Below are 12,232 nucleotides of genomic sequence, written 5' to 3'. Positions count from 1 at the left end.
TCTAAATCTATATCCTTTGAGGTTGTAACTAGTTAATTGTGCATTTATGGATAGAGATAAGATCAAACATTATATTTTGGTGCATCACCTCCTTAGATTAGATTAGGTAGTTTTCTTCTATGCATTCCTTCTCCCTTTTCCTCTTCAATAGTAGTTAGGTGAATCTTGATAGTAAAGGAAGTTGGCCTTCTCCAAAGACTCAACCTCATAGTTCAAGTCCCATAGCTTGGAGGTTGTTTCCATGTTTCACAAGGTTGTCCTTAGGTAAAAACTTTGGACAATGATGCAAACTTTTGTGACAATAATGTGTATGATTGTATGGAATGAGGTTATAGGTCTACAAAGAAAACCCTTTTTCTCAAAATTGATTTTTCCAAGGCTTATTACTGCATCAAATGGCCTTTTATTCTTTTAATGCTTTAGGCCCTTGGATTTGGTCATTTCTTTCTTCAATTAGTGGAAATTCTCTTTAGAGATTCTTTGAATTGTATCACCATTGATGATAGTCAATATTCCCATTTACTATTATTCTATCCAAATCATTTCATTCTTATCACTAAGAAGATTAGGGTAGAAAAAAATAAATATAAATTAAGCCAATTAATTTGAATTCCTAGCTAACTCTAGCTTTATATGTTCTAGTTGTTGAAGGTTTTGGGTACTATTTACTTGTCAATGCAATCTCCTCTAGCTATGTTCATTTCTCTTCTTGAGTCATCTTCTCATCTTGTCAATGGCCACTTTGCTGAAAATTCCTTTCTCACTCTCTTAGAGGATGAGGAAAATCTTTTATAATTCTCTTTATTGTCTTGACACTTCTTGGTTGGCTTTTGTTTCTACAATTGAACGACACAGTTTTTTTTACTACAAATAGTCAATTCTTCATGATCCACCCTGGCTTGCGCAATAAAATTGGAAATGGATTCAACATGGAGATATTTTATGCTTCTTGGGCATTCCTTTTTCCTTTCTTGCTTCATTTATTGACCTTTGGAATGTCGTGCTTGCCAAGATTTCCAAAAAGTTGGATTACTAGCTCACTAAGCCCCTTTCTTTTCTTGGTGAATTTTAGATTTTATCTAAGGTTTTGGCTACTACCCATGTTTACTACTCATCTTTTTGGGCCTCCTCTAAAGCCTCTTATCTAAAGTTAGTGAAGATTCTCATAGATTTCTTCTAAACTTCAAGATTTGACCACCATGCATTTCACAGAGTCACTTAAGAGTACTATTGTCTTCCCAAGGAATATAACAACCTTCGTCTTATTTCTACTTAGAAATAGGATATTGGCTAATGTGCTAAATAGGTCATTTGTGACCCCACTAGAGATGAATCCTAGAAGAATCTCCTTAGGCATTTTATTTCTTCTAGATTCTTAGTCAATAGGCCTTCTTGGAAGGGGATTAGGTTTCAAACCCTTCTCATCATGCTAGAACCAGTGAAAATCAAGGGTACTATTATTGTTAAAAGAATCTGGAGATCTTGGAAAGCCATCAAGCCTTGGCTTCATTGTGAAGTTGATTGTTTTAGGTATGGGTTTTCTATAAACCAACATAATATTTGGTGGTCTTCTATGTTTGTTGTACAAGGAGTTCTACTAGCTAAAATTCAAGGAATCAATGTACTGTATTTTTTCAAACATGGATTCAAGACTCCCAAAGATATATTCGCTAGAGTTACTATGAGTATTAGAAAATGGGATTATATGAAGGTCCAGTATCATTTGACTTGACTATATTGACAAACTTTTGGCCTATTGGTTTCTACCTTTCCTTCTCTTATTCATCACAAGTTGGGTATCCATCCAACTAAGATATAGTAGAAAGACTAGAAATGGTATCCATATACTCCTCTTATTAATTACAAGCCCAAGATGGGATAAATTTGGCTAGTGCCACATTTTCCTATGGTCGATACTCTCAACCAATGTTGGCACCTTTAGTCTTTGCAAAAAAATTAGAGACATTGGTTTAATACTATTTGGACTGTCATCACTAAACCAAAGATTGTACATTTTTCTTGGTGTGTCTTGTTCTATGGATTTACCCTAAGTCCTCGGCTCAAGATCTTGGCTATTCCTAACCCTCATTGTCCCTATTATGGGCAACCTGAGTCTTTCTTTTACATCTTTTGGTTTTGACATAGAGTGTGACATTATTGTCTTTGGATTCATGATTTTTTCAAGCCTTTTAGGTTAGTAACTTTTTCTTGGCACATGGTCTTGCTAGGTGATTCTCCCAAAATTTCCTTCAAGTATACTAAGATTTGGAATGATTTTAGGATGAAGATTTTGTTCTCTCTTTGGAAGGATAGAAATGTTATTCTATTTACTCACAACTTTCTAGACATTAATTTTTCTATGTACACTAAAGCTTGTATATTGAATAATGTAATGATGTAGATGAAAGTACAAGCCAACAAGGTATCCCTTGAGGTGTCCCATATGCACAAATTTCTCAATCATTGGGGGAATACACTTGTTTGTTCATGATGTTCTATTGAATTCTTCTTCTATGGACCATACTTCGTATCATGGCCACTATCGAGGTAATAGTTCCTCTGCTTGCCACTCATGAATTTTTTACTCTCAAGCTCTCATCTCTCCCCTAGTGGTGGTTTTGATGACTTCTATCATTTTTCCACCTCTCCATAATGGGGCTTTAGTTAATCTCTGATTTCTCATGTTGGCACTCTTGCTACTTCTAGTGGGCCTTCCTCTAAGTATGACCCAAAATGGTCATTCCCTTGTTTGGACCTAGAAATTTCACCTCTTAGCACAAAGGGAGAAGAAGAAAAAGGAAAATATATTGTTGAAGATGGGTGTGATCCTCCTGAGCCAAACACCAACTTGGTTTATGTATGGGGTTTGAATGACCTACATGATCAACCACCTCCCTCAACTAGCATTACATTGACCACTTGAGGGAAATTTATATGTTTTTTTCTTGATGAATAGTTTTTAACTTTCCATCTTTCTTTGTATGAACTCTCACAATGTGACTCCTATATACCCCAACCCTTATTTTTTGAACATGTATCTTTAATATTTTAATTAATAAAAAGAGGACTATTCATTAAAAATAATAAGACACATTTCATCATTATACTAGTGGACCTTTGTGAGTATAATTTCCACATGTGGTTTCCACCCTCTAACCATGGTTTCCATAGGAAAAATCTTGTGTCTAGTTTTTTACATGAGTGAATACTTTATGTGATCAATATTTATGTGTTGTTTTCATATGTATTCTTTTTAGTGTCAAATTTGATTTTTTATAAGAGCTTGAGATTTTTGGATATCTTAGCTGAATCCCCCTATTATTGCCTTTGAGGTCTGATAGCTACAAGTATCAGAGTCAAGTTCCCTTGAATATTCCTAACAACTTGGGGAGATCCTTAAGAAAGGCTTGGAATGTTATAAATACAAAAGAAAACTTGTAGAAAAAAATAGGGTAATCAATGAATTGAAAGATCGAGTGAAGATGTATATTTCTAAGAGGGGAGAAATTTGTGAGAAGCTAAATTAAATTCAAGACTACATTGAACACCTTTTGTATCACAGATCTGAACAATTTGATGAATATATTCCAAAGCTTATGATGAAAAATGAAAATCTAACCAAAGATAAAGAAAACCAAAGGAAAAAGATGGAAAGTTAAGAAATTAGGATATGTGAAGATATGGAAGTGAGAAGGACTATAGAATTTTTAGAAGAAGCCAAGAAATTTGTGGAAGAGACCAAGAAATTTCTTGAGGATACCTTAAGGGAAAAGAAGGAAGGATTTTTTAGGATTGAATAAAAAAATATTCTAGTGCATGAAAGGCTTCATGATACAAGTGAAGAAAACTTGAAGATCCAAGGATAAAATGAAAGACTAGGGGAAGAGAATGAGAATAAAAGTTGAAAAGGGATCTAATGAGAAACTAAAGAAATATAAGTTTTGCAAATCTTGAAGAACAATTGAGAAATTAGAGGAGAATAAAAGAAGCCACAAGACTTGGATATACTAGTTGAAATACTTTTGAAGTCAATGAATCATTAGAAACTAAGGATCCCTATCAAGGTCCAAAGTTGAGTCCAGGGTAAACTTTAAGAAACCCCCCTCTAGAAAAAGATATAAATTATTGGCAAATATTTCATTATTTTGAGAAAAAAAATTATTTTTATTGATGAATCTCTTAATTTTTTTATTATAAATATTATTTACATTGGCAATTATTTTGGAACCATAATTTTTAAGTAGAAAATATTGGTGAATCTCAATAATAATAGGATTTTCGCTAATCATCATGGAATATTACAAATCAAAATTGAACATGTTTTATCTCATGGAAATTATGAGGATAATTACATTATATTTTAAGTCAATAGTGAAAACTAAATATTGGTAATATATCCCTAAAGTAACTAATAATTTTGATAATTATTGGTGAATTAATTTTAATTTCTTTGACAATATATAATATTTAGGTGAATCTTTGAGTTTAAATTTTTGAGTTTATATAATATTGTGGCAAATCTTTGAGTTTAAATTTTTTAATAAAATAAATTATTGAGCGATTTTAAATATTTTAGAACTAAATTTATTAAAAATATGGTGATTTAGGTTGCATTAAATCTTAAATTATTATCAAAATTACTAGCAAAAAAATTCTAAAATTCATAAAATTACAAATATTTATCACTAAAAAACACCCTAGTTGACTCCAATAAATTCTTGTATGAAACCCTACCAAAATGTTTGTTGTAATTATAGTAAGGTTGATCATACATAAAATGTTTTTAGAAGTCAACTTAACACTAGGTATTACACTTTTGATGAATATTGCTACTACTATCACAAGTATGTTCATACTGCAAGTGAGTATCGATCTAGGTGTAGCAGTAGATTCAAAACACTAGCATTGATCGATATTGTTATACTTGCAATAAATATGAACAAAAATATCATTAGTCCAGTGTAGAGTGAATGTTTCAAAGCCACCAATCAACTAAAAAAGATAATTTGATGTTAGTGAGAACTCATACATTTGGAGAAACAAAAATTTGATGCCTTATACCTTCAACCACTCAACAATCACTATGGGTACACATGCATGTGTGTGTGTGTGTGTTTACATACATACATACACATATATACATATATATATGTATGTATGTATATGTATATGTATGTATATATGTATATATGTGTATATATATACTTACATACATATACATAAATACACACACACACACACACACACACACACACACACACACACACACAGAGAGAGAGAGAGAGAGAGAGAGAGAATTAACGTAAAAATATTTGTTTAGTGGGGTCAACAACATGATATTGTTAGTAAATCATCATAGCAAGAATATACATATAATTGATTGTTGGGATTAGGAGATATTGTTGGAACTTTGAGTGGCTGATTTAGGTAATAGAATTTTTTTTATTAATGATAGGTTTTTTCATTGATATCAACATATATTTTAATTTTGTAGACATACTTAGATTTTGTGTGTTGTAGCTCATTAATCAGTATAGTACATGCAGTGATTGACATTTCTAGATATGGGAACTTATATTTGTGTTAAAGGATTATAGATATTATGTCTATGTCTATTGTACTTTATGTGATATTTTTGATAAGTTACATATGATTTAGTGAAGACTAGTAGTAGACTAGTGAGCTAGAAAATATGTCAGAGGTAGACATAGTATTTAGATTGTAGATTTATGGTGATAAATAATTAATGTTGGTGAGCATAGAGGTTGTTAGAAGACTGTATGGTTCATATATGTTAATATTTGTTAGTCGTTTGGTTAACTATGGCAAGGTCACTAATATGTAATGTGTGATATATTTCAGTGGTAGCTAACTAGATCATTGTAGCATGTTAATTATTGTTGGCAAGTATAAATATGTATTCTAGCATATGGAATAGTTCATGTAATATTTGTATAATTTCTTAAGAAGGTATGTATTCATTAGCATGGTACTATGTATTCAATAATGCATTGGGGAATACCTAGTAGGATGAACTATATTAGTATTTAAAAAAAGTATAAATTAAAGTTATTTACCTTATTTGTATTGTATGGGATGTATGGAATGATAATCAATATGTGAGACCTAATGTTGAATTGTCAACTAAGAGCAGAGATATTGTTAGATTTTTTGAAAGAGGTATGAGTGGAATCTGTCATTAGTAGTGGGTTTTAAGGAGTCATTTTGGTGAGTACATTCCAGACCAACTTGGTCATATTTCTTAGGTTTTTATCCTAAAGTAAAGGTGAGTTGACATTTCAGCAATTGAGTCATGAGCTCAAGAAGTAAGCCTTTTGTTCTCATAAATTCCTAATAGGGTTGGAACCTTCTATCAAGTGTTCCATCTTAAAATGTATGGACTTTCCTTTTAAGAACATTGAGCTCCATATTCTTCATGATTCCCTATTTTGACCACAGATATGCTCATTCTCACTCTTCTTTTTCTCCTTTTCCTCTTTTCTCTTTCATCTTTCCATCTTATCTCTATGGCATCTACCTTGTCTCTCTGTGGCATCAAGGACATGTCCTCTTGGACCAAGTCAAGCAAGTTTGACCTAGTTTGGACTAGGTCGGCCCAGACTGGCCTAATCTTTCCAAGTCAACATAGTGCTAGACTAGGTCAATCCAGGTCAACCTAGTCCCTGACAATTTTTAATTTTGGGGTCTCAAAGTCATCAGGGGTTTAATTAGTTTATGATCATTATCCAGTTGACTTGTATTTTTTTCCTTCTCAAAATCTCAAATATAAGGTGACCTGGAGGCTTCATTTTCATATCATTCGCATTCAATATCATTCATTCATCCAAGATGTATTGTCTAGTTAATATTTTCAGCCTTTTGCATTGAAGGGGTTCAAGTAATCAAGAAATTTCCAAGAATTAAAACAAGGAGATTATCTAGCATTGGAGGATCCTATATGAGCATTTCCTCTTCAAGATCTAGTGTATTGTTGGCCATCAAGGGAGCATATTTGCATTGAAGCATTCATGCTCTTTATTGATACATATCCATATCCATAACACTGGGATGGAGTTATGATAGAACCATTGAAAAGTGTGGAGATATCCTACATTCCTAATTAAGTATCTACATTACAAATACATTACACACAAATGGGCAAGGTGAATCCTAGAATTTATCTTGTTCTTTACACTCATTTACATTTATATTTCTCATTTATGGTTAATTCCTTGACCTAGGGCTTGATCAAGGAAAACCCTCAACAAACCCCACCCCCCAAACCTCTCTTTTTTTGTGGTGATTTGTAGGTTCGGAGCAAAAATAATTACACATCTCGAACCTATAGTTTGCAAGATTTATGAAATTGTCAATTTCAAAGCCATGGACTATGTCATCCTAGTTGTAGGATGTCTTTCCATGTCAAACTAGTCCTTCAGTGTCAAATTCAGGGGAGATTTTTGGGTTTTGCTCCTTTTGTCATTTCATTCCAAGACTTGCAAATAAAAGTTCAAAAAAGTTTCAAACCTGAAAGTTATTCAGCATAAATACATCTTCTTCTACACATTTCAAGGTGAGTCTTTTACATTTCATTTAATTTCATATTTTTACCATAGATTTTCATCTTAATTAGGCTAATAGTCTTTACATAGCATCTAGATTTAAATTTCCTAAGCAATTAGTTCAATTTCATATTCACATTATCTTATCAAGGGCCAAAGAGAGTGTATTTCTTGGTATTGCATTCCTCTTTACAACCCAAATTTAGCATTAGCACCCATCTTCCTTTGGGTCCTAGCTAGTCTAATTTGGATAATAAGTGGAATCATACACTTGGAAATCCCCCTATTTCCCTCACAAACACATATTTAAATGGCTTGAAGCACTATAAAGTGGAGGCCTACATCCTATTAAAGTGTTTTCATTTTATAACCAAACATTTTAGTGAACCAGGCATGAACCCCCTATATTTTTGGTGTTGGATTATTTTGTATATTTTTCCTCTTATATTGGGTGTTCTTTACTTTGGTTATATCTCAATAAGTTTTCCTTTTGTGATCTCTCTTTTATTAGCATAATTACATGAAGCCTTACGTATAGCATTTCTGTTAGGCAAAGTCATAGACTCATGGATTCCTTTTATGATTTTCACATTTTTTTCATGATCTTAATCCTATTATGAAGCATAAATATTCTCACTCATCTCATGATGAGGGTGACACTTAAAGAGTTCCTCATTCACAAGTTGATAAGATTTCTAGTGAATTTGATAAATTGGAAACTTGGCTTGCTCAAGAAAATTAGAATCCTGATAGCATTGTTGTTGTTGAAGCTCTTAACAATCTTGTTAATCATGATGATGACAACCTTTCTATCTTGTGTGGTATGTCCCACCTCTTTAATGCTCATGCTAACTCTTTGATGGAATGTGCTCAAGAGTTAGGATACCCTCCTCCTTCTTCCACCACTGTTGAACCTTCTATCCCAATTTCTACCACTCTTTCTAGCATACCTACCTATGCTTCACCTCTTATGACTACTTCTACACAATTTTCCACTCCTTTAAGTGTTAGTATTTCTTGTCTTTCACTTCCCATGAGTGTTCCTCTTGCTTCTATTCCTTCTTAATTGCCTTTGTATTATGTGGTTCCTTTTACTTATTTTGACTCTTTACATGTTCCTTCTAATTCTTTGCCAACATATTTACACATTCTTTCCACTTCTAATACCTTTCCTAATCCATCTAGTATACCTATGGCTACTATCATGTCTTCTAACCCTATTTTTAGTACCTTGGTTCAAACTATCTGATGGGGACACAACCCAAAAATAGAATGGACACAGCAGAAAAAGGGAAAATTTTATTAACTGAAAAATAAGCTAGTACATTCAGTATAGAGAAAATAAACTTCAAAACATGCCCTAAGGGCTTACAATAGCATAAATGTGGAGATAATTTCTCCCTTTAGTACCTCCTCTCAAACTCCACTCCGAACTGCCTTCTACAATGCCATGAATCTCCTTAAATAGACCCTGGAGGGTTAAGGAATAGGAATACATTCTAGAAAGTGCTAGTAGGCATCACTAACCAAATAGAAGGCTCCAGAAGCTATGTTAGAAGTCGGCGCAAATCTAGAAGAATCCAAAAATGGTAACCAAACTTTCGGAAGACATAACTTTTGAACTGTAGCTCTGATTGATGAACCGTTTACATTTTTGAAAAGCTCTCAAAGCGCTCTATAGCCTTATGGACCAGCTTTGCTTGTTCCCCATTTTTTGGCCCTTTTTGAGGTCATTTAATGCCCCTAACCTAACTTTGAAGCATTCTTAGGAGGTCTCCAAAACTCGAAAAACTACAATAACTTTCAAACCGTGGGGCCTTTTGACCTGATTCTTTTTTTGGAATGCTCTAAATCACAATTACATTCATCTGGCCAATTCACACCTTCTAGTTTACCAAAATGATGGCCTAATTACATGCTCCTATTTTTTTGAGATTTTCTAGCACACTGATAGTGGAACTGTGAGAGTTGGAACCTTTATTTGACCCAAATGGGTGTCCAAAAATGAAAACACATGAAACAGAAACTAAGTCTAAGTACATTTTTTTTGGGTGACACAGGATTGCCCTTATACCTCTGGATGCTCCTGCATCAGACACCCAGGGTAGATTGAAAAGTGACCCTGTCACTTTGTGAATGGTAGAGGAAATCCCAAATGGGAAACCTCTACTGCTGAAAGCCAAGTTGAGTCCTTGATCGGTCATCCTTTCCATTTGACCAAATACTCTTCATACTGCCTATTTTTGGTACTCCTACCCACACGATGATCTAGAATGTCTTCTATCTCCTCCTTCTTAGAAGTAGGAATCAGACATGGCTCTAACACTAGCTCCTCATCTGCACCATCATCATGATACTCTGTTAAATCTGCAATGTTGAAAATGGGAGAAATGTGAATGCCATCTGGAAGCTCCACCTCATATGCATTTCCTGAGTCATGTTTCTTCAAAACTTTGCAAGGGCCAAATTTCTTCATTTTCAGCTTGTTGTAAGTACTGGCTAGAAATATTTCTTTTCATAAGTGCACCATGACTAGATCCTGTACTTGGAATTCCTTATGTCTTCACCTTTGATCAGCCCTAGCTTTATACTCTTGATTCATCTTGGTAATGTGTGCCTGAACCTCCTCATGTAGACGCTTGATATGTTCAGCAAATTCTTCCGCTTCAACACTTGTCCTCTCCCCTTGCTCTATCTTCCTCAATTCTGGTGCAGTCCTTGGGCTATTCCCATATACAATTTGGTGATTTTCTAGTACTCCTATTTATAGAGTTATTGTAAGAAAACTCTGCTTGTGGTAGAATCAAATCCCATCCCTTGGGCTTATCCCCAACTAAACATCTCAGCAAATTGCCCAAACTTCTGTTTACCACTTCTGTTTGGCCATCAGTTTGTGGGTGATGCGTGGAACTGAATTTCAAGTCGGTTCTTAACTTTTTCCATAATGTCCTCCAGAAATACCCCACAAATTTAGTATCTCTATCAGAAATTATGCTCCTTGGAAGACCATGTAGTCTTACCACCTCTTTGAAAAACAAGTCTACAATATGGACAACATCATGAGTTTTGTGGCATGGAATGAAATGTGCCATTTTGGAGAACCTATCAACCACCACGAATACTAAGTCATTACCCCTTTGTGTCCTTGGCAATCCTAGAACAAAATCCATACTTATGTCCTCCCATGGCCTTGATGGAATAGGCAATGGCTGATATAGGCCAGTATTGTGACTAAACCCCTTGGCAACTTGACAAACCTGGCAACTCTGTACAAACTTCTTCACATCCTATGAAATTTGAGGCCAAAAATAATGTTCTTTAAGAATGGCAATGGTCTTATCTCGACCAAAATGTCCTACCATCCCTCCATTGTGTTTCTCCTTAATCAGATTTTCCCTCATGGAACTCCCTAGAATGCACAATTGACTACCCTTGAACAACATGCCATCCTGAATCAAATAGTCTAACCACTTGGTTCTATCTACAACAACAGGTTCTTTACAAGCTTTCCATGCTTCAGCAAAATCAGGATCCTTGGGGTACAAATTCTTGAGTTCATCAAACCCAACTACTTCAACCTACATTATTGTAAGCAACAAATGTCTCCTACTTAGTGCATCTGCAACCTTGTTAGATTTTCCACTTCTATGCTTAAACACAAGTTTATAACTCTGCAAGAATTCTACCCACTTCATATGCCTCTAATTTAATTTACCTTGGCTATTTAGGTACTATAATGCTTGATGATCACTATACAAAACAAATTCTTTTGGCAATAAATAATGCCTCCATTTCTTTAAGGCCTGAACTATTGCATAGAATTTTCGATCATAAACAAAATACTTCTTCTTTGCATCATTCAATTTTTCACTAAAATATGCAATAGGCTTACCTTCTTGGCTTAATATAGCCCCAATAGCACTGCCACTGGCATCACAATCCACCTAGGAAACCTTTCTAAAATCTAGAAGGGCCAACATAGGTTGTTCTGTTAACTTCTTCTTTAGCAATTCAAAACTTTTCATAGTTGCTGCAGTCCATTTGAACTCTTTTCTATCCCCTCTTATTGTATCAGTTAGGAGTGCACATATGCCACTAAAATTCTTAATAAACTTCCTGTAAAAACTAACAAGACCATGAAATGATCTTACCTCAGTAGCATACCTTGGAGTAGGCCATTCCAAGATGGCTTTTACCTTCTCTAGATCCATTTTGAGACCTTCGGGTGATATAACAAACCCCAAATAGACTAACTCCCTTTTTGCGAAGATACACTTCTTCAGATTAATTAATAGTTTCTCTTCCCTTAGCCTTTCAAGGACACTACGAATATGTAGTAAATTTTCTTCCAAAGTCTTGCTGAAAATTAAAATATCATCCAAATAGACAATAATTTTTTTTCCCAAGAACTTCTTAAGTACCTCATTCATGAGTCGCATGAAGGTGCTTGGGGCATTTGTCAATCCAAAGGGCATGACTAACCACTCATAAAGACCCTCCTTGGTCTTGAAGGCTATTTTCCACTCATCTCCTTCTCGAATCCATATCTGATGATAGCCACTCTTGAGATCTATCTTTGTGAAGTACTGAGCTCCACTCAAGCAGTCCATAAGATCAGCCATCCTTGGCAAAGGAAATCAGTACTTGATGGTTATCCTATTTATAGCTCG

Source organism: Cupressus sempervirens, chromosome 3 (assembly GCF_028749045.1).
Source record: "Cupressus sempervirens isolate cs-2001-9-10 chromosome 3, ASM2874904v1, whole genome shotgun sequence".
NCBI lineage: Eukaryota > Viridiplantae > Streptophyta > Pinopsida > Cupressales > Cupressaceae > Cupressus > Cupressus sempervirens.
Note: the sequence above shows the minus strand (reverse complement) of the source record.